General features: G+C 38.3%; 1 protein-coding gene across 4 annotated transcripts in view; it reads left to right on the top strand.

The window, feature by feature from the left end:
* The first annotated feature begins 9706 nt into the window (after positions 1-9706).
* AFTPH (aftiphilin) overlaps positions 9707-20897 on the top strand; it is a 64694-nt gene continuing 53503 nt past the window's right edge. Inside the window, exon 1 of one of the 4 annotated variants that reach the window (XM_032873783.1) lies at positions 9707-9862. The gene's annotated coding sequence lies outside the window, so the exon portion shown is untranslated. Of the gene's footprint in view, positions 9863-10013; positions 10271-20897 lie in introns of those variants that run through there. The other 3 variants (XR_004384576.1, XM_032873782.1, XM_032873784.1) reach the window with 3 other exon arrangements.

The following is a 20897-nucleotide window of genomic DNA, read 5'->3' as shown; positions in this document are numbered from 1 at the left end:
AATTTAAATACAGTCGTGGATGTTAACTAGACTTATTGTAGTGATCATTTCTCACTATACACAAATCATTTACATTCTATACCTGAAACTACTAGTATCATGTTATATTGTGTCAATTATATCTCAATTAAAAAGAAATTCTGGAGAAAAACTCGCTGCTTGGGATTTTGATTAGGATTGTGTTGAATCTATAGGTTACATTGAGAGAAAGTGCCACCTTAACAATGTCAAGTTTTCTGCTGAATGAACATTATATATTTCCATTCACTGAAGTCTTTGCTAAAGTTTCTTGCAATGCTTTATTGTTAGCAGAATAAATGTCTTGCAGATTTTTATCAAGTTCACTTCCAAATATTTTGGTTTTGAATGCTATTATAAGTGGTATTTTTTTTTAAAGATTTTATTTATTTGACAGAGATCACAAGTAGGCAGAGAAGCAGGCAGAGAGAGGAGGAAGCAGGCTCCCCGCTGAGCAGAGAGCCCGATGCGAGGCTTGATTCCAGGACCCTGGGATCATGACCTGAGCCGAAAGCAGAGGCTTTAACCCACTGAGCCACCCAGGCGCCCCTATAAGTGGTATTTTTAAAGACCACTTTTTTGATTGTTGATAGCATACATACAGAGTTGATTTTTTTTTTTAAGAATTTATTGATTTGACAGAGCGTAAGAGAAGGAGAGACAGCAAAAGCAGGGGGAGCAACAGAAGGAGAGGGGGAAGCAGGCTCCCCACTCAGCAGGGAACCGGATGTGGGACTCAATCCCAGGACCCTGAGATCATGACCTGAGCCAAAGGCAGAGGCTTAACCCACTGACCTACCTGGGTGACCCTGGAGTTGATTTTTGTATACCAGCCTTGTAATATGCTATGTTCTTAAATTGACTTTTCAGTTTTAGGATTTTTTTTTCATAGATTTTAAGAGTTTTCAATGTAAACAACCATGTTGTCTATAGTAACAGGAGTCTTGAGAAATACCCCACCAGAAAGTGGTTGCCATACATGGCCAAAAGATTTAGAATTTCCGTATTTACAGATCTAGATTGCTAATCTGTGATGAAGCTGGCAAGAGTGAACTTCAATAACATTCCTCCAGGTTGGGTATTACAAAAGATGGGTAACTTGGATTCTCTTGGCAGGAGCAGATCAATGCTCCAGGATTCAGGGTGGACACATTTCTAAAGAAGGTAACACAGACTTAACACTGATGCATTCTCAACATTTGTGCTCATTCATTCAATAAACATTTGAGTATCATATGTGCATAATACTGATAGAAGGATAAAAGCACCCTCATAAGCTCATAAAAGCTCCCAGGGGCTAGGAACCACCAACCATTCCCTTAGTGCAGGTTTCTTTTCAGTTCTCTTTTATCCCTTAGTACAACCCAAGATTCAGCCTTGCTTTTTCCCAGTCCAGGAACTGCTTTGAGAACATCATGGAAGGAATGGTCTTGGAACACTGATCCTGAAACACTGATCCACTTGAACCCATGTTCGGGAGTCCTCGGGGGTCTATCCACGCTCCAGGCACCTGATACAGTAGGAAGAGATCAGTTCTATCTCCCAGTTGGTAGGAATACAACACTCACGGAATAACCACATCAGTGATAGCTAATATTTGCTGGTACTTAGTATGTTCCAAGCCCTGTGTTCCGTGCCATATTTACAGCATCTCATCTAAACCTCGGATAGGTCCATGAGGTAGAAACTGTTAACGACTCTTTTACTGAAGTATGAAACATACAGAAAAGTGCACAAAACATGTAAAATTTTTGCATGTACCTGATGCCAGGCTGCAGATTGCTGAAGGCTAAGAAGTATCTTGTTCATATTTGTCTTCACAGCACCTGGGACAGTGCCTTAACACAGTGGTTAATGTTGTTACATGGTTAAATAATAAGCTCATGGCCGAAAGTAGATAAATAGTCCCTTGTCTTGGGGGCCCCTGGGTGGCTCAGTGGGTTAAAGCCTCTTCCTTCAGCTGAGGTCATGATCTCAGGTCCTGAGATCAAGTCCCACATCGGGTTCCCTGCTAAGCGGGAAGCCTGCTTCCTCCTCTCTCTCTGCCTGCCTCTCTGCCTACTGATGATCTCTGTCTGTCAAATAAATAAATAAAATCTTTAAAAAAAAATAGTGCCTTGTCTTGTTATCAACTTTTTGGCACATCATTATCATCTGTGGAAATTTAAAGATTTTTTTAAAATTTATTTATTTGACAAAGAGACAGTGAGAGAGGGAACACAAGCAGGGGGAATGGGAGAGGGAGAAGCAGACAGGGAGCCCAATGCAGGGCTTGATCCCAGGACCCTGGGATCATGACCTGAGCTGAAGGCAGACGCTTAACTGACTGAGCCACCCAGGCACCCCATCATCTGTGGAACTTTGAAAGACACGGCTGACTATGCTCCAAGCCTGGGGATCCTGATACAGTGGGAGACTTTTGATTCAGTAGCTGGATTTTTGGCCATATAAATATTTTCATTAACCTTTAACCTGATGCTGTTCTCAAATGAGAACACTTTGCTGTGACTCCACTAAATCACATGGCTAGAAGCTTCATAATATGTACCTGTCATCGCTTTACTTCTAAAATTACTTTTTTACACAACTCTATCTCAAGTGCCTAAATTAAAGTACTCTAGGGGATACCACTAAAAGGGTTTCTTAAACCCACACTTTCAACATTTTTACATCAAAAAAAGAATAGTAATCATTGGAATAACAATGAAAATGTCTCTGGCAGTGCACAAAAGGGAAATAGTTACTAGATTAAGAAGGAATCCATTAATATTATGGGTATCGGTAGTATTCAAAGAATTTACAGTGGTATTTTATAAAAGCAATACTACAAAATTTGCTCTATATTTCTTGTCAAAAGAACCTTATCGATGTTCTATTATGACAAGAATGTAAATGGTAAAAAAAAAAAAAACCTTAGAAATGGTAACAATTTATGTCCAGAGCTTTATAAACATACTAAATTTCATACCATCAATTTCATGCACTCAATTACTCATTCATCCAACAAATATTAGATAAACATCATACTAGGCACTAGAGATACAGAGATGAAGAACACAGTTCTTTCCTTTAAAGTTATGCGTTTAGTGAGAGAGACAGTTCAGGAAATTAGAAATTACAATGGATGTGATAAGAACAATATTATAGATACACACAAAGAATGACAAGGACTTAGAAGAGAAGAAACAAATTTGAGGGGGGCAGGGAGTACAGGGAAGAGGTCAGTGAAGGTTTCCAGAAGGAGTAATTCTTGTGGTTTGAATTTTATCTTAAGGAACAAATAGAAGCCACAGAGGTTAAAGGATTATCTGTCAGAGTTCTTAGTCTCCAGCAACATAAATGGACATTAACTGTTTAAAATATTAGGTAGCTCACAGAATTTCCTATATGATTCCAGAACCAGACTCAGAGTCCAAACAGCCAGAAACATCTCCCCCAAATCATGCCATAGATCTGGTCCAGTGAGGAGGCTGCAGAAACTGGTCTTGACCGCGCCACTGACCCTGGATATGAGGCAGTCCCCAGACCCTGCTGCCTCAGAAGCTCAGTGTCACCAAGAGAGCGGCCATCACCATCAGAGAAAGTTCTCTGTGGTTCTTGCTTCTATTTGTTAATTAGCTTCTAATTCCAAGTCTGGGGAGGGGCATCTGTTCAGCAAAGCCTGGGTCACATGCTCCACCTTTGCACCAGCAAAGGAAGCTGAGAAAGGAAGTTTCTTCCTGTTTTCATTGCCAGTTGCTGAGTAACAAACCACCACAGAACATAGTGGCTTAAAACAGCCGAGATGACCATTATATCTCAAGAGTCTATGGAATGACTGGACTCAGCTGTTTGTTCTTCGGCTCTAAGCTGTACCTGATGGGTCTAAAAATCATCTGAACGCTCGTCTGCCTGGAAGGTCCCAGACGGCTCACTTACATAGCTGGCTGGCTGTTGGCTAGGAGTTTAGCATAGGTCACTTCTCCCATCCTCATGGAGATTGGGCTTCTCACAGCATGCTGCAGTCAGGGGAGTTGTACGTTTTATGTGATGTCTCTCTTCCAGGATGGTCGTGCCAAGCAGCAAAGTGAGAAGCTTCAGCTCTCTTAATACTCAGCCTGAGAACTTACTCAGCAACCCGTCCATCCATTCTGTGGGTCAAATTAAGCCACAGGCTACCTACCACACATTCAAGAAGAGTGATAAACTCCATCACAGAATTGCAGAGTGGCAAAAATCTGCAGGGGTCCTTAATTCCCCACATTGGCCCTTTCAGCCTTTAAACTGGGAGAAAGGCATTGCCTCCCACCTGGACTCATATATTGGTAATTTTCCCAAACATAGGAAAGGGATTCAGATTCTGAGCTCTTCAAAAAGAGAAAGAAAAAAGAGATAATCGTCCACTGTAAGAATCAGGAAGAAAGGCATTTCAAGCAGAAGGAACAGTCTTGGAAAGTCAGAGAGGGCTCGGCAGAGACTGCCACTTAAATAGTACTCTACTCTTGATAATTCCTGCTGTGCCCTTGCTAACACTGCATTAGAACTGCTCCTTGTTGAGCAGAGCTGTAATTCTACTGTATTTGTGCGTATTAGAGGATTTAAACTAATTACAATTGATTTGGAAGTTGCAGTCCTTGCTTGTTTTCTCCTTTCTACATCTTTAAAACCCCTTACAAGACCACAGTTTACAAGGTCTGCTCCAGAACCAGAAATCTGTATTTGACAGTGATTGCCTAGGGAATGCAATCATTTGGAAATAAATGTAAGGGAAACCCAGACCTCATCGGTATACTTGGTATTGTTTAATAGCCTTTTCTTTTACTTCTTATCACGAAATACTCAAAATAGCAGAAAAGTAAAAAGAACAGCATAATAAACACTAGGACATCCACCACCTAGATTCAGTTTAATAATCTCTAGCATTTTGCCATATTTGTTTTATCTCTACATATTTGGGGTTTTTTTCCTGAATCATCTTGTTTTTATTTCTTTATTTATAAAGATTTATTTATTTATTTGAGAGAGACAGAGAGAGCAAGCAGGGGGAGGGGCAGAGGGAGAGGGAGACAAGAAGACTGACCTGAGTAGGGAGGTCAACAATGGGGCTAATCCCAGGACCCTGAGATCATGACCTGAGCCAAAACCAAGAGTCAGACGCTTAACAAACTGAGCCACCCAGACATCCCTTCCTGAACCATTTTAAAATAAATTATATATATACACACACACACACACACACACACACACACACACACACACATATATATATATATATCATTACATGTCAGGCATCTCCAAAAAGTAAGGACATTCTCATGCATATCCATAATTCCATTAATCTATCTTAAAAATTAATAATTACTTAGAACACTTAATGCCGGTACATACTCAGATTTCCTCTCTCCCCAAAATGTCTTTTATAACTGGTTTATTCAAATAACGATTCTATCAAGAATGACAAATTGCATTAGGTTGTAATTTCTCTTAAGTCTCTTTTAACTTAGACTATCCCTTTTGAAGAGAATGAGTTATTTGTTTGTAGAATAATCCATGTACTGGACTGGTACAGTTGTTTCTCAGCAGTCCTGCTTAACTCGTTCCTCCAGTATTTCCTATAAACTGGAAGGTCGTTTTAAAGGCTTAATGAGATTCAGATTAAATGTATTTGGCGAGAATACTATGTACTTCTGCCATCTCCATACTTCCTGTGATCTGTGTATTTTAGCTAAGATCTGCATCACATTGGGGGCTCATTGTGTCCGATTGCCTTTGTCTTTCAGTTGGGGGAGGGACAAACAGAAATAATGCACACAGGCTGGGTGAGACAAAATAGTCTAAGACAGGATTACAGCAGGACTAAAGGTGTGGAGAGAAGTGACAGCCAGCCCCATGGGCTTGCTCTCTGCTTCTGAGCTTTAGGCTGACTCCATTACCTGAGAGGAGAGACGCTCCTCTTGATGGTATTAATGACGGGAGGCAAAGATCCCGCCTGGAGTCTGAGAACAAGTCCTCCTCTACCCTAGAGAAGAGTTAAGTTCCCAGCATAGCCCCTGCTCAAGTGCCTCTTGCCTTGTTCTGGGAGATTCTGGCCTGATTTCCTGTTAGGAAAGTACTACACCAACATTTACCTCAGGGGTCCACAGTACTGTAAGAATTTAGGGTATGGCATACTTAATATGAAACCAGAGGTCAGAATTACTGTCTCTGTCAGTTCTAATATACCAGTAGAGGCCCAAAATGCCAGTAGGAAGCTCTCCAGAAAACCAGTGTGGCAGTTTGGCTCCTGGAATGATTTTTAAGTTTGGGGGAGCATAGCAGATGCTTGAGGGAGGGACCCTTAGAGGCTCTACAGGGACTGTGTGAGAATCAGGAGAGACAGTAGAGTGAAAAGCTTTGAAAAGTTGTACAAATCTCAGATACTAGCATTAGCACAATACATCAGGAACTCTCTAGAATGCTGTACACAATTCATGGTTTTAAACTAGCTCTGGAAAAGCTATTCATGTAAAAATGAATACAGAGCATGTCAGAGCATTATATAACACCCATCCATGTACCCTCCACCTAGAATTAAATGTATATGGCTTTTTCACAACATCAATTATACATCTTAAGTAAATACAATTTTTGTCAGTTAAAGCTAGAAAAAGAAACTGTAAATGGCTTGTCACATTTGCTTCAGATTTTCTTAAAGATATAAAACATTGCAATTACAGATAGTCTTCTTTAGTGTTCTCTGACCCATTCCATACTTGCTCCTAGTGAGTTTTGTGTATATCATTCCAGTCCATATTTTTATACTTTATTATATAAAATTTATATCCATAAAGTACTTGTTCCTTTTTAAAACTCACAGACACTATAAAATTCATATCACATTTTACCCATTCTGAAGCTTCATTCACTCTTGTTTTTATAATCTAACCATATTGATACCTATAGCCCTAGTTTATTTAAGTGCTGAAAAGTAATCCATCTATGAATGTATTATCATATATTTGTCCACTAAAAAGTATTACTTAGCCAGAAAGTGTTTACTGGATCATAAAATGAAATCCTAGGAAAATATGCAGATGCAAAGGACCTTGGAAGGCATCTGATGCAGGGTTTCTGAAGCTGAGGTTCACAGACCCTCTTCCGTGAATGAGCTTTAGGAGGTCTAAGAAATCTGAACCTCTGTGGGATGAGCATTTTCTGCAGAAAGGACTGAAGCTTTGACCATATCCTCAAAGAGATACATGTGCCATTTACTTGTCCTAAAGGTGTAGAGAGCCTGTGATCTAGTTTCACCCTCTCATTTGACATATAAGAAGACTGAAGTCCAGAGAGGTTAAGTAATTTATACAGAATCATAGTGATGATAGACCTATTTGTAAATCCAAGTCTATATTATTGCTTTTCCAGAATATCACAGTGCTGGGGTTTTGTGCTTGTTGATTTCTTATACAATATGAGTTAAGTTCCTTTCAACTTTTAGTCTATAAAGTAGAATTCCATCTTTTTTTTGTTTTAATTATTATCCACTACTGGTAAGAAGGTGGTAAAATTGGTACATTCCTATATTATTGGTGGTATTGTAAATTGGTATATTCCTTTGGAAAATAATATGAAAAAGTGCCAATAAAACATTAATAGCTTTTTGGCTTAATCATTTTTATATTGAGAAAAAAAGTCCTACAATTAGACAAAGCCGCATGCACACTATGTTCACTAGAGTATTATTTGTAATAATGGAAAATATCTACTAATAGGATAATAGATAAATCACAGTATGTCCACTCCATTGAATACCATGTAGACAATTAAAGTTAAGGTTTTATAAAATGTTAAGCAATAGAAGGAAACCCTTAGAGCATAATATTAAGAGGAAAGTTATGTTTACATAACTTTATTAAGTTATGATTACAACTTTGTAAAAATAATCTGCACAGGAGGAAAAACTAGAAGTAAATACAACACAACGATAAATAATCATTTACTTTTTCTTTTCTTGATGCAAATTCTTAGATAATGAAATTATGGTCATAATTTTAAAAAATAAACAAAAATAATACCATCATTAGATCCAAATGCAATTTTTTCAAATGCAATGAATTTTGATAATTGTTTCCTACAGGTTCATCATCTTAAAAACAGAAGCAAAAACTGTCATTTTGTACTACATTTTTGTAGACTTTGGAATGCTGTCATCAGAATCCTGTGTAAGATTACCAATTACAAGTTGGTTGATTGCACTCGTGTCATCTGACCAAATAGCTACTCAATTTCCATATTCAAAATTGGACACTGATTCTTAAATTATTGTCCTTAAGTGAATAGAATTGGCTTCTACATTTATCTGACAAAAATCATCACATTATAAATCGTGTTATGTATGGATCAGGGAGATATTTTTCCTAAAGTAGGGTTTTCTTTTTAACGTTTTGATGTTTAAATTCATTATTTCAATTTAAACATTTTCTTGGTGTAGGATCTGCTTTAGGATTTTATCATATGTTCTTCTTACTCCAGTATTTCTGTTTAGTAGAACTATCAAATTAAAACAAGCATGTGTTCACCTAAAGTCAATTCATTTCCAGTTCTCTACACATATATTTTTTCCCTTGGTCAATAAACATTTATAGTGACACACATACTTTGTTTCACCCTTGCACGCAAACTACACCAGCAGGGGGCGAAATACAATACGAATTTGACAAGCTATATAGATTTTTCTTTAGTGACTGAGCAATAACAAAAAAATCCAGTACCACCACAAAGCAATTGGTACTCCAACTTAAACTGATGCAGTCTCCGTATTTCTTGCAGCGATTAAGTTGTAAAAAGACAAATGCGGGTCTATTTTAGCGCTCCAAGTTAATTTGTCTAGAACATTGCAGAGGCGGGATAAACCGTGATGAACTGCTTTTGTCCTTATCGTTCCCCTGATTTGTATAATTTCTCCACTCAAGGGGGTGGACACTTCTCTGTGGCTGAGGGGGTGTTTTCCGTCCTTGTTTCTTTGCGTAGCTGTTGAGCTTTGCTGTCTTGGAACTATTTTAAATTATTCAAATTATTGGTGCAGGTTTGGCAAAAGTGAGCAGAATGAGCGCTCAGCAGGGCTCATCACCCCGAACGATATCAATAATCTCTGAAACCTTTGTAGATTGATTTTTACAGTGGTCGGTGTTCTAACACATATTTGATTTAAAAAAAAAAAAAGGGAAAGGTTATAAAAACCCAAATGATTAACTGCTCAAGATTGATGATAGAAAAAGAATCCTTTATGACCCCTGCTAGAGAAATGCATGTTGATTTAATATCTTTAGCTTCACTGGATATTCTCCCGCAGCATCTATGAAAAATTACCACCGTCTCCATGGGTTAGCAAAATTCCCAATTTTTTTTTTTTTCCCTGTTGGTCTCAAAGCCGATTTGTCAGTCTTCGGCGGGTGCTTTCCCTCTTAGGGTTGATTTATAACAATCTCTTTGTTATGTATCAACCACCAGCTTCCTCTTTTGTCAGTTTTAATTACAAAGAGGAAGGGACTCGGACTGAAGGAAAAGTCGTCTTTCGGGGCGAAAAGGGCAAGGTGATAAGGCTCTCCGGTAGGTTTTTGGTGGAGAAGATATGGTTCTCTATTTCAAAATCTTGGCAATTTTATTCGGAGAGAAAGAGACTTAACTAGGTCCTAACTGAACGATATCGTTAATTGGCTGAAAAGCACCTGTCCCTCGCCCGGAGCCAGCTTCAGCGGGAGGCGGAATGCGGAAAGACGTCTTTCCCCGCAACAGCTCGATGACTCGCAAGGAAGTAAAAGAAAAGGGCAACTTACCCACACCCAAAATGGCGACCGGCACGCTACACCACCGCGCCTGCGCAGGGGTAAGCGTTCTGTGACACTAATTCCCCTGGAGTGTCCTCCCCCCCACCCCCCTGCACCCACCAGCGCCCGGCCCCGACCTAGCCACCTGCGCCCGGAAGTGACGTGTCGGCGGCAGCGGTTCCCCCGCTGCATGATGGGAGAGTGTGTGGAGTGGGCGGGGGGTCTCGGCGGAGGAGGAGGTGGAGGCGGCGGCGGCGGAAGAGGGCGGAGGGTAATGGGATGGGGGTCCCGCGACAGCGCTGAAACTCCGGGTGGGCGTCCATGGCGCTGCTTCGCTGACAGGGCTGTGAGCAGCCTGCCTTCCGCTCTCACCAGCTCCGCGTCGGACTAGCTGGTTCTTCCCCGGGGAGCCAGTTACTCCCCGGGGCCCTGAGCCATGCCCATCGCGGCCGCCCCGAACGAGCCAGGTAAGCGCCACCGCTCCGCTTCCCCGGCCGTGCGGGGTAACAGGGTGCTGGGACCCGGCCCGGCCCACTGGCCGGACCCTTGCCCGGGCCGGGAGCACCTGCCTGCCGCGGAGCCTGGGACTGCGGAGACGGGAACGGTGCCGGCTCTGCTGGCCTGCGGGCTCCGGACTTGGGCTCTGCCCTCTTCCGCGGCGGGTGCGGGGACGCCGGCGGCAGCGGCCAAAGCGCACAGATCCCTCCCTGCCTTCCCGGGCACCGGCCGGGGAAGTGTAAACCGTTCCCACATCCCCGGGGCCGCCGTTGGCTCGCCCTGCCTCTCCGCTTCCACCTGCCAAAGCTCCGGGCCGCCGCTCCCTCCCGAGAGCTGTAGAGAAGTTTGGGGCTTTGCTCCGGCTTCCTCTTTTTTCCCTCCCCCATCCTCGTGACAGGTGTAAACATTCTGCTTTTCCCAGGCCTGAGGCCGGCTGCGACCGGAGTGTAGCTGCTTCCAAGGGTCTCTGAAGCAAGCAGATTTTGAGTCCTCCAACAGGCAGAGGAGAGCCCCAGAGCTCATGCATCCCTTCCTGAAAGGATCTTTTTTGCTCCTTTCTTGCACTCCTCAAGAAATAATCTGTCTCCTCCCCAGATTGCGTTCGCAAAGTTGGACCATTATTCTTTACTCTTCCAGTTTGTCAGGTGCAGTGTATCTTGCTTAGGCAAAGGACAAGAGTATAGGGTGAACAGTGGTGGGGGTCTTTTTTCTCCATTAGGAAAGTACTGAAAGTGGCTAGGTTTTTTCTCTTAGTGATTAATGCAAGTTTTAGCTTGGTTTCCCATTGAATCTTCTCTTTGGGGGCCGAGGAAAAGACTAACTCATACTTGTAAATACTGTAGTGGGGACGTGGGAAGGGGGCAAATTAAACAAAAGCAGTGGTTCCGTATCAGAGTTCTCACTTTAGGAGAAGAAAAGTAACACTTTACTTTTGAACTTTAATCTTCCCTCTTCACTGGCTTCCACGGAGTACATTCTCATACTCCGAATTGGGGTTTTTTGGTTTTTGTTTGTTTTTTCTTTTGATGGTGGGAGGGGTAGACTGTTAGAGCCTTGATGTTATATTTGTTACTCTCAGTTAACCTTTTAGGCATTGAAAAATATGCCAAACTCTCTAGGGAAACAAATGTTTCAGCATTACTCCATTGATATAATTTGCAGTTTATTTACATTTTTGTATGCTTTGCTGGCTTAAATGTTGGCTTTGGTAGTTAAGTCATTAAGTCATTTTTAACTCTTTGCGGGAGTGTGTTTCTATACAAGAGTACCTATGGTAGCCTTGTACATTTTGTCCATGAAGATATTGCACATAGATTTAAAGATCTTGTATAAAATATTTAGCTCTGTAAATGACACCTAGTATATGCTCATCAAACTGAATTCCTTTGTGTATCAATTAGATCTATTAATTGATCTTCAAAGTATAGATATATTTTAAAACCTTTAAAAAGCTCTTGTAAGAAATTCATTAGAATTCACATAAGATATAGGGCATTTGTTTTTCTGTTTTCTGATTTTTGACCTAGAGACTATTATAAAAATAATCCTGTATCAGATGTGGCCATAATTATTTATTGAGTCCATAATTGCATTAATAAATTTTGCAGAATCCAGTTGTCTTAATGAAAATTTTGTAATTTTCATGTAATAGGTAAATCCTATTAAAAAACATCGTTTAAAATTTTAATTTGTTTTACTTGCAGTTAAAACTTCAGAAAACAAGTGAAATTTGAGTACCAAATGTTTTATTTTTGTGTGAGACCTAAAGTACTTCCCTTAACAGTTTAAAAAGTCTTTGAATAGCTTCTCATTGAGGAATTACTCCTTCTCTCCTAACCCTATCCCCCAAAATTCATAAAAGGAGGCCATTAAGTATTTAGGTATTTTTAAACTGTCATAAATTATTTAAATAAATGTTTATATTGTAATTTAATGTTACCTAAAATTTGTAAGTTAAAAAATAAGGACTTTGTTCTCTCTTAGCAGTTTCAGTTCCTCTTTAATTAGGCTAGTGAATCTTTCCAGCCTGAACTTCATAAGTATTTATAGTTTTTACACACTTTGAAAAATGTCTGTCATTATATGGGTTATATGTATCTATCAATTCGATAATTAGTCTTTTCTCTGAGTGTGTGTATAATAAAGTCACAGGTGCTTTTACAACTTTATGATAATTAGTAACATTGATATACAGTACTTACTATGAGTGAGATACTTACCTAAGTGATTTATATAGGGTATGTTAACTCATTTACTCCTCATAACAACCCTATAAACTCATAGGTGGTATCCCATTTTTCAGAAAAGAAACTGAGGCAGAGATGTTGAGCAACTTGCCTAAGGTCAAACAGCTGGTAATAGAGCCAGGATATAATAGAAAGTTTTGCTTATCATATTTAAGTAGTTTTAATATAGTTTTTAAAACATGCAGAACTATACAATATATTTCCTGGGAATCATGGAATATGTAGCAAAAGTACAAAAGCATTCATGGGAATGATAAATACAAACTGAGAATAAAAATTACTTCTGAAAAACTGAAGAGGGATAAAGGATCTAGGAAGGACCTGTGTTTTTCAACCGTAGCTTTTCTCTTTAGTATACATTTGAAGCAATTTGGTAAAAGATTAAGATTTAATACAGCTACGTGGTGGGTACTCGATCATTCATTATATTTTTTTCTAAACTTGGGTGCTTGAAATCATAATAAAAGGTCAGGTTTTTCATTTTAAAGTAAAGTATCACTTTGTCTTTTAGTATTGTGTATTTAAAAAGAGGATAGGGAAGTAGTTAAGTGTTACTTTGTATTGACTTCCCTTTAAAATATAAGGAGGTTCTAACTTGAAAATATTTAAAGAATTGTTCCCCTTCCGAGGTTCCTCTGCCGGAATCTCCCTTGCCTTGGGCTCTCCTCTTATTTCTGTCAACCATCCATAGCCCTGTATCACACTCCTGGTTTCTATTTCTGGCCTTACCCTGGGGTTGGGACACATAGGTCTGGGTTAGACCTATTCCCTGGGAAAAGGAAAAAGTGAGAAACTATATGCTGGGGAGGAAGCAGAGAGGTAGGGAATCATTGCTCATTAGTTTGGGAGAAATGAAAAATGAAGGAAAATGGGTTCAATGCTCTCCCCTTTCTTCCTCAGTCACCACCATCCCTATTTCTAATAACTAAAGTAAACCTTGCAGAGATAAATTGCTAGTAAATTAAAGGTTGTCTGTATGCTCAAAGCTTAATTTATAAGCACTGTTTTGGTGAATAGTTCCCAGAGGAAAATAAAGTAGTAAATTAGAATATATTCACTGTAGGTTCTATTTATGTAAATACTTTAAAAATGCCATAAACCATTTCAACTAAATATCTAACACCATGGTATTCTCTTCCTTTCATTCTTGCTGCAATATATGAGGCCCTGTTGTAGATGCTGGGGGTACTGAAATGAACAAATAAGGAAAAAATTGCCCTTACTGAGCTTCATTTTCTTGCATTTGTGTGTGTGCATGTGTGTGTATGTGTATGGGGATTAAAAAAATAAAATATAGAGCTGGCAGATGATGTTAAGTATCACAGAGGAAAGCAGTCCCATTTGAAGGGGTATGGGATTACAAACTTTTTGTCTTAGAGACAGGAGTGGGAGGTGGTGGTTGTTGGGGCTTGCTGTTTTATGTATGATGGGCTCAGAGGAAGCCTAAGACCTGAAGTTGGTGAGGAGAATACGGGGGAAGAGTGGTAGAAGCAGAAGTATGCCTGGAATATTCAAAGAATTGCAAGGGGGCAAGTAGTATATGTGATCACAGAGTTAGAGGGTAAGAGGGCAGTGTTGCAGGGCTTTGTAGAAATTTTAATGACTTTGGCTTTTTACTGTGTGAAATGGGAGGCCATTGCAGGGCTTTTGAGTAGAGATGTGACATAATCTATGTTATAAAAGGATCTGGCTGGGGGAAAAAAAGGATCTGTCTGGCTGCTGTACAAAAAATAGACTACAGGAGTGCAGGAGTGGAAGCCGGAGGATTCTATTAGGAGGTGGTTCCAGTGATATGGACAGTTTCTTGAATTGGAACCTCTGGTAATTTCCTCATTGCTAAATTCAAAAAATTTACAGAGGTACTCCCTTCTGAAAATTCAAGGCCTTCACGGCCAGCTTTTCCAGCATACTGCCTACTTCCTTCATTTATCCTACATTCTGACCGAACTATTATGTGACTTATTGTTCTTTGACACTTGTCCCATAGTTTATTTTTAGTGCCTGCCATTATCTCTATCAGTTAAAATCCTTTTCATTTCAAATTCTGTCTCCACGAAACTTTCTCATTTTCACCATTCCTCCTCTTCCCAATCAAGTAAGATCTTTTTCTTAGAATCTTTGTAACTATATTTTCCTTCATTTGATATTTATATTCTGGCTTGTGTTAATTACTTTTTTATTTTTCTCTTATGTTGTTTCTCCTAACTAGTTGCAGTTTTCTTTAAGATTGTGACTTCTTTTATTCATTTCTACCTCTTATGGAACCTAGCAGTTTTGTATGTAATAGATGCTCAGAAATAATGGGTGTATATATATTTTAATTTTTTTAATTTTTTTATAAACATATAATGTATTTTTTGCCCCAGGGGTACAGGTCTGTGAATTGCCAGGTTTACACACTTCACAGCACTCATACATATTTTAATCTTTGAAAGTCTTTAATTACAAGGGCATTGTAGAAAATTTGCAAGCAAAAAAAAAAAAAGAAAAAATCACATTCCTGCTATTCAAAAAATGGCCTTGTTAACAGTTTAGCGTGTATCTTTCCCCACATTATTTGTGTGTGTGTGTGTGTGTGTGTGTGCATGCATCTGTGTGTGTGTATTGCCCTTTTAACAAACTGCAGTCTTTCCGTACAGACTGTTTTGTAGGTTGTTTTGTGTTAGTCAACTAAATTTCCCTTACCATTTCAGAAAATTTTCATCCAAACTAATATTCAAGGCTATATTCAAGTTTTTCCCCAGGTGGATGTCCCTTTACAGTTGATTTTCCCAAATCAGCATCCACTCCATATTATATTTTTCTGGTTATTAAAGTTACAAAAGGATAATATGTTTACTATAGAATATTTGGAAAATTTGGAAAAGTATCTAAAGAACACTGGTATGCCCTTGATGACAGGGACCCATCTGTTTTAATGCCTGGCACAGAGTAACACTCAATAAATATATATTGAAAGGAATAATACATGTTAAAAGGAATATTAGTAATCACACTACAAAGAGATAACTAAACATTTTGGATTGCATTCAGTTTTTCCCCCTGTGGGTATGAGTGTCATATACACGTGTATATATGAATAATACTGTATCTTGGTGAAAAAGTTTGTGATCTTTGACTTTGTTTTTGGTTATTTCCGTAGGACTGAGTCTTAGAAGTGGAGTTACTAAATCAAAGGGGAAACCAGTTGCTTTCCAAGAGGTTGTAATAAAATAATTTACCTACAAGCAGTGTTTGAGAGTACCCATCTTCCTTTAATTTCCCCAGGTGATCAGTAAAAATGCACTTTTTAAACTGTTTACCTGAATTTTTATTTTGGATTTAGGCTTTTCAGGAGTTTGGAATATTTGCATAATTTAAACATTTTTGAATGGTTTAAACAGGAGGTATGTCCTTATTTGATATGAAGTTAAAATTGCTTAATGCCATGTTCTTTTTAAAATAACTCTGATTATGTTAGCAAGCTATTTAAGTACAAGAAATACAATATTATCTTCTGGAGCTATGTTGTGCAGTATAATAACCACTAGCCACATGTCACACTTTTAATAAAGCCAGTCCAAAGTAGATGTGCTCTAAGTTAAAAAACACACCAGATTTCAAAAACTAATGTTAAGATGTCTATTTTAGGTTGATTATATATTAAAATAATATTTCAGATGCTTTGGATTAAGCAAAATATAATTTTATCTGCTTTTTTAATTGACTGTTGGAAGAGTTAAAATTGTATACATGGGTTGTGTCATATTTCAGTGGGACAGTGCTGCTCTGGAGCATGACATTGTCTTATTTTTATATATGGAATAGAAATAAGAGATTAATTCACTACTATGGAAAGCAGTAAAAAAGGTTTTTAAAAATCACTTCTTGTATTTCAGGTTGTCAGTATGTGTTTCATAGGATACACAATTTGCACAGTCAACTTTCAAATTATAAGTGTTTGATTACAGACTATAACTTACTGCAGTTCTTATGTTCTGAATGAAATATAGGACTTGGGAGAGGGTGTTAGAAAATTTACGTGAAAATTTGTTCCCTCATCTAATTGAAGGATGTGTGGGAGTGTTTTAGGCAGTGGGACTGTAGGTGCAAAGGCCCTGGGGCACAAAACAATGTTTGCCTTTCAATAAATGAAAGAGGGCCTAGTTTAGAGCATTGGAAAAAACGGGAAGGGAAGAGGAGGTGACTGGTGAGATGGGAATGGCTTATATAGACTTTATTAAAGATTTTTAAAAAATCTTTATCACAAGCAGGGAATCAGTGTGATCAGATTGGCTTTTTAGAAGATTACTCGGGCTGCATATGATTGAATACCAGTCAGGAAGAGGCTGTTTAAATGATAATGGCATCTTAGACCAGAACAAGTCATAGGAGGTGAAAGAAGGTACAGATATTCTAGAATTGAGAGATTTATGAGATAAAAATAATTCTATAGAAGATAAGTGAAGGTGAGGAGCTTTGTCAGGGCTGGCTCTCGTGTTTCTGACTTAGTAACTAGGTGGGTAGAGGGGCCATTCCCTGAGTTAGAGAGCCCTGGAAGAGGACCAGATTTGAGGAAGAAAAGCTTAAGTTCTGTTACTGTTAAGCTCAGTTTGAGTTGAGGAATTCAAGTGGAGAGAACTAGTAGAGAGTAGCCCTGGGAGGTCTGAAGCTCAGGTTTGAGAGTTGGGCTGTAGTGATAAATCTGGGAGTTCTAGAATGTAATAATTAAAGCCTAGATGGATGAGATTGTTTGTGGGGGAAGTTGAGTAAGAAAAGAGCCTGGATGAAACCTGGAAGAACTTACCCTACTAATTTGAATATGTTCATACTTAAGAAAATCTAAGTTTGTTTTGAGACCTGTTTGTAAAAGTGAAAGTAAGGAGTAAATTGGATCTAGTAACTTAAATATTTTTGTTTGACATGTGTGTAATCAAGCAAATAATCTAACAGAAGCTTATCTGATTATTTGGAAACATACCTTTTTCCTGCAGCAGAAAACAAACTGGACTTCCCTTATGAACACATTGAAAACAATTAAGAAGTATTGGGTTTTTAGTTACTTTAACAGATAGGCCTAAGGAAAAATTATGTAATTCCATAAATACTATAACTCCATAAATTTTGAAACTCATTTTTAATTTTTTTAAATGTATATGCCTCAAATCAAAAAATCAGTATCTTAATTTAGGGGGAATACTAATGCCTGCTATCACCACTACCATTAGATTTGGTATTGGAGGCATTAGCCAACACAATAAAGAAAAAGACAAGAATTGGAAAGGAAATGGTCAGACTATTCCAGTTTGCTTATGTTGTGATGGTAAATTTTACAAGTAACAGGAACTTTCAATTTTATAAATAGTACTCAGCAGTTAGAAAATAAGGTGGAAGTGGAGACCCCATTTTACATGAGCAGCAAAAAAAAAAATAGATAAATAAAATACCTAACAGAGGGGCGGCTGGTTGGCTCAGCGGGTTAAGGCCTGTGCCTTGGGCTCAGGTCATGATCTCAGGGTCCTGGGAACTAGCCCCGCATAGCATCGGGCTCTCTGCTCAGCAGGGAGCCTGCTTCCCCCTCTCTCTCTCTGCCTGCCTCTCTGCCTACTTGTGATCTCTTTCTGTCAAATAAATAAATAAAATCTTAAAAAAAAAAAAAGACTAACAGATTAACAACAAATGTAAAAATTCTGCATTACTAACATTGAATTTTTATGTTAAATTTAACAGTTCTTTGTTTAGGTAATAGAGGATATGATTCTTAATTCACATCTTCGTAGTCTTTAAATGTTAACTTTAAGTTTTTGGGTTGTTTTGTTTTGGCTTTTCTTTTCCTTTTTTTTTTTTTTTTTTTTTGACAGAGCAAAAGTAGGCAAAGCAGTAGGCAGTGGGAGAGGGTGATGCAGGCTCCCCGCGGAGCAGAGAGCCCAACATGGGACTTAGCCCAATCATGACCTGAGTCAAAGTTGGTGCTTACCTTACTGAGCCACTCACGTGCCCCTAAATGTTAACTTTAAATGATACTTTTCAAAGTGAGACTTCCCCAAATAGGATCTTTGATATTTGCATATATCTTAATGAGACCACGGTTATTTAAAGAGATAAAGTGAATAATGTTTCTGCCTCACATAATCTCCAAGGTGGGTGTTTTTGTTGTTTTCTTTTTAGTCATTGCTTATGTTTTGTAGTATTTTCTATTTTGCTGTGGTTAATCATCTCTCATCTTAATTGTTTATTATTTGGTTGTAGAAATGTTGACCTGGAGTATTTTCAGGTAAAATATTTCTGCTACAGTGACACTCAAAATCTGAGGCATTAATTTCTGTTCTTATGGCTTTTGTTTTTAGTAGCTATTTATAAAAAGTAATGACCTTACATTAAGAGATAAATTAACTCTTTGTACTGGATAGTTTTAATAGCATCTTTACTCCTTAAAAAAAGAAATACCAAGAGTTTCAGGTATCACATCCAAATTTTCTCTTTCCTGAAGCCCAAACTGGAATGTTTGAATATTCATTACTTTAAAAAAAAAAAAAAGAATATTCATTATTTTTTACCTATAGTCAGGTCACCATTTTTTCTTACTCCTTTCATATTGCAGATGCATTCCGCTATATCATAATGAGCCAGCAGATAACCGCTTTCCATCACATTAGGTTTCAGAAGTTTTTTCCTGAAACAGTGCAAGTGTTGCACCTAAATAAAAAGTATAGATTTTAATCAGATTACCAGTGATCTTGGTTTCTGGAAGTAGAGAAAAGTTTCTGTTGTTGCTGTTCACATTCATTTCTTAATATTCAGCTGCAAGTGAAACATTAATTTTTTAAAACATTTTTTCCAAGGGTTCTATAACATCTAAATTATATACATAATTGCATCTGTTTCAAGCATTATTGCAGTAATTTAAATTTGATCCTTTAAGGAAATTTTCCAAGTTTCATTTAAGAAAAATATCAAAAATTCTATATTGTGAACTCTTTTTTAAATCTTGAGTGTGAAATTTCTTTGTGATAGTCTCAGATAAATGTGTATGACAAAACTTTAAGAAACATTTATACATTTAAATCATTATAAGTAGAGGAAAACTTTTTATAAGAAAAATTACAGTTTCATTGATTTACCTGTATCCTTGAGTTCAGCAGTGAAGTTTATAGACATTTATGTCATCCCCAAGGTAAAAAGTCCGGTGATAGTCTTTTTTTTTTTTTTAAGATTTTATTTATTTATTTGACAGAGATCACAAGTAGGCAGAGAAGCAGGCAAAGAGAGAGGAAGGAAAGCAGGCTCCCCAGTGAGCAGGGAGCCCAATGTGGGGCTCGATCCCAGGACCCTGAGTTCATGACCTGAGCTGAAGGTAGAGGCTTTAATCCACTGAGCCACCCAGGTGCCCCTGGTGATAGTCTTATTGTCTGGAAATATACCTCAGTGGCTCTCAATTTTTGCTGACAATCAGCACCATCTTTCAAACTTTTTGAAAAATACCGATCTTTAGATCCACCTGTTCTATCAAAAAAGGAAAACAATACAGAGCTAAGATTGAGTAGTGTGGGTTTATAGGCTATTGGAAGAGAAAAACATAGAAACAAATTTGATTTACTTTGTCAGATGTAATAAAAGATGTAGATATAAAGAAGGATTAATTAATTCAGAAAGGCAACCTGACATAGTGAAAAGAATACCGGCTGTAATGTTAGAGCCCTACTTTCCATACTTAGTCTTTATGGGACCTTGAGCAGATTATTTGACCTCTCTGAGTCTGTTTTATTCCTCTATAACAATGGGTGGTTGAGATTAAATTGGATAATGTATGATTAGCACCAAGCATAGTACCTATGACATAACACCTTGATAAGTATTGGTGATCTCATTTCACAGAAAATTTCATGACTGAATAAGGTTTGAAGGTATAGTAAATGGGTTCTCCAAACAGGTAAGGACAGGAAGTTAGAAAAAATGACATGTAACAACCTAGAGGTAACCGTGGCAGTGGAGGAGCCAGGGGGTACTTTTGTCTGACTGGAGCAAAGAGAGAGTATCTTAGCCATGTTGGATAAGATAAGAGTTTCAAGTAGACTGTAGTAATTCATGGGATGGGGATGGCAAAGAGGGAGTGGTCAGGGATAACACTCAGATTTCTGGACTTAGAATTCAGAATGTTGTGTAGGAAGAAGTGGTTTCTGTTCTTTGAGTAGAGGTTGACTTCAGTTTTGGAATTGGAGAATATGAGCTATCTTTGGGACATCCAAGTAGAGATACTCAGAAAGGCATTTGGGTAGACAGATCTGGAGGTTGGGCAGCCTGTAGAGAGATGGGGGTTTCGGTATTATGAACATATAAAAACAAAAGGTGGATGAGATCTCTCCAGGATAAG

This window comes from Lontra canadensis, unplaced genomic scaffold, assembly GCF_010015895.1.
Source record: "Lontra canadensis isolate GAN:19392208 unplaced genomic scaffold, GSC_riverotter_1.0 scaffold50, whole genome shotgun sequence".
Lineage (NCBI taxonomy): Eukaryota > Metazoa > Chordata > Mammalia > Carnivora > Mustelidae > Lontra > Lontra canadensis.
This window is presented reverse-complemented; position numbering and strand designations above follow the sequence as displayed.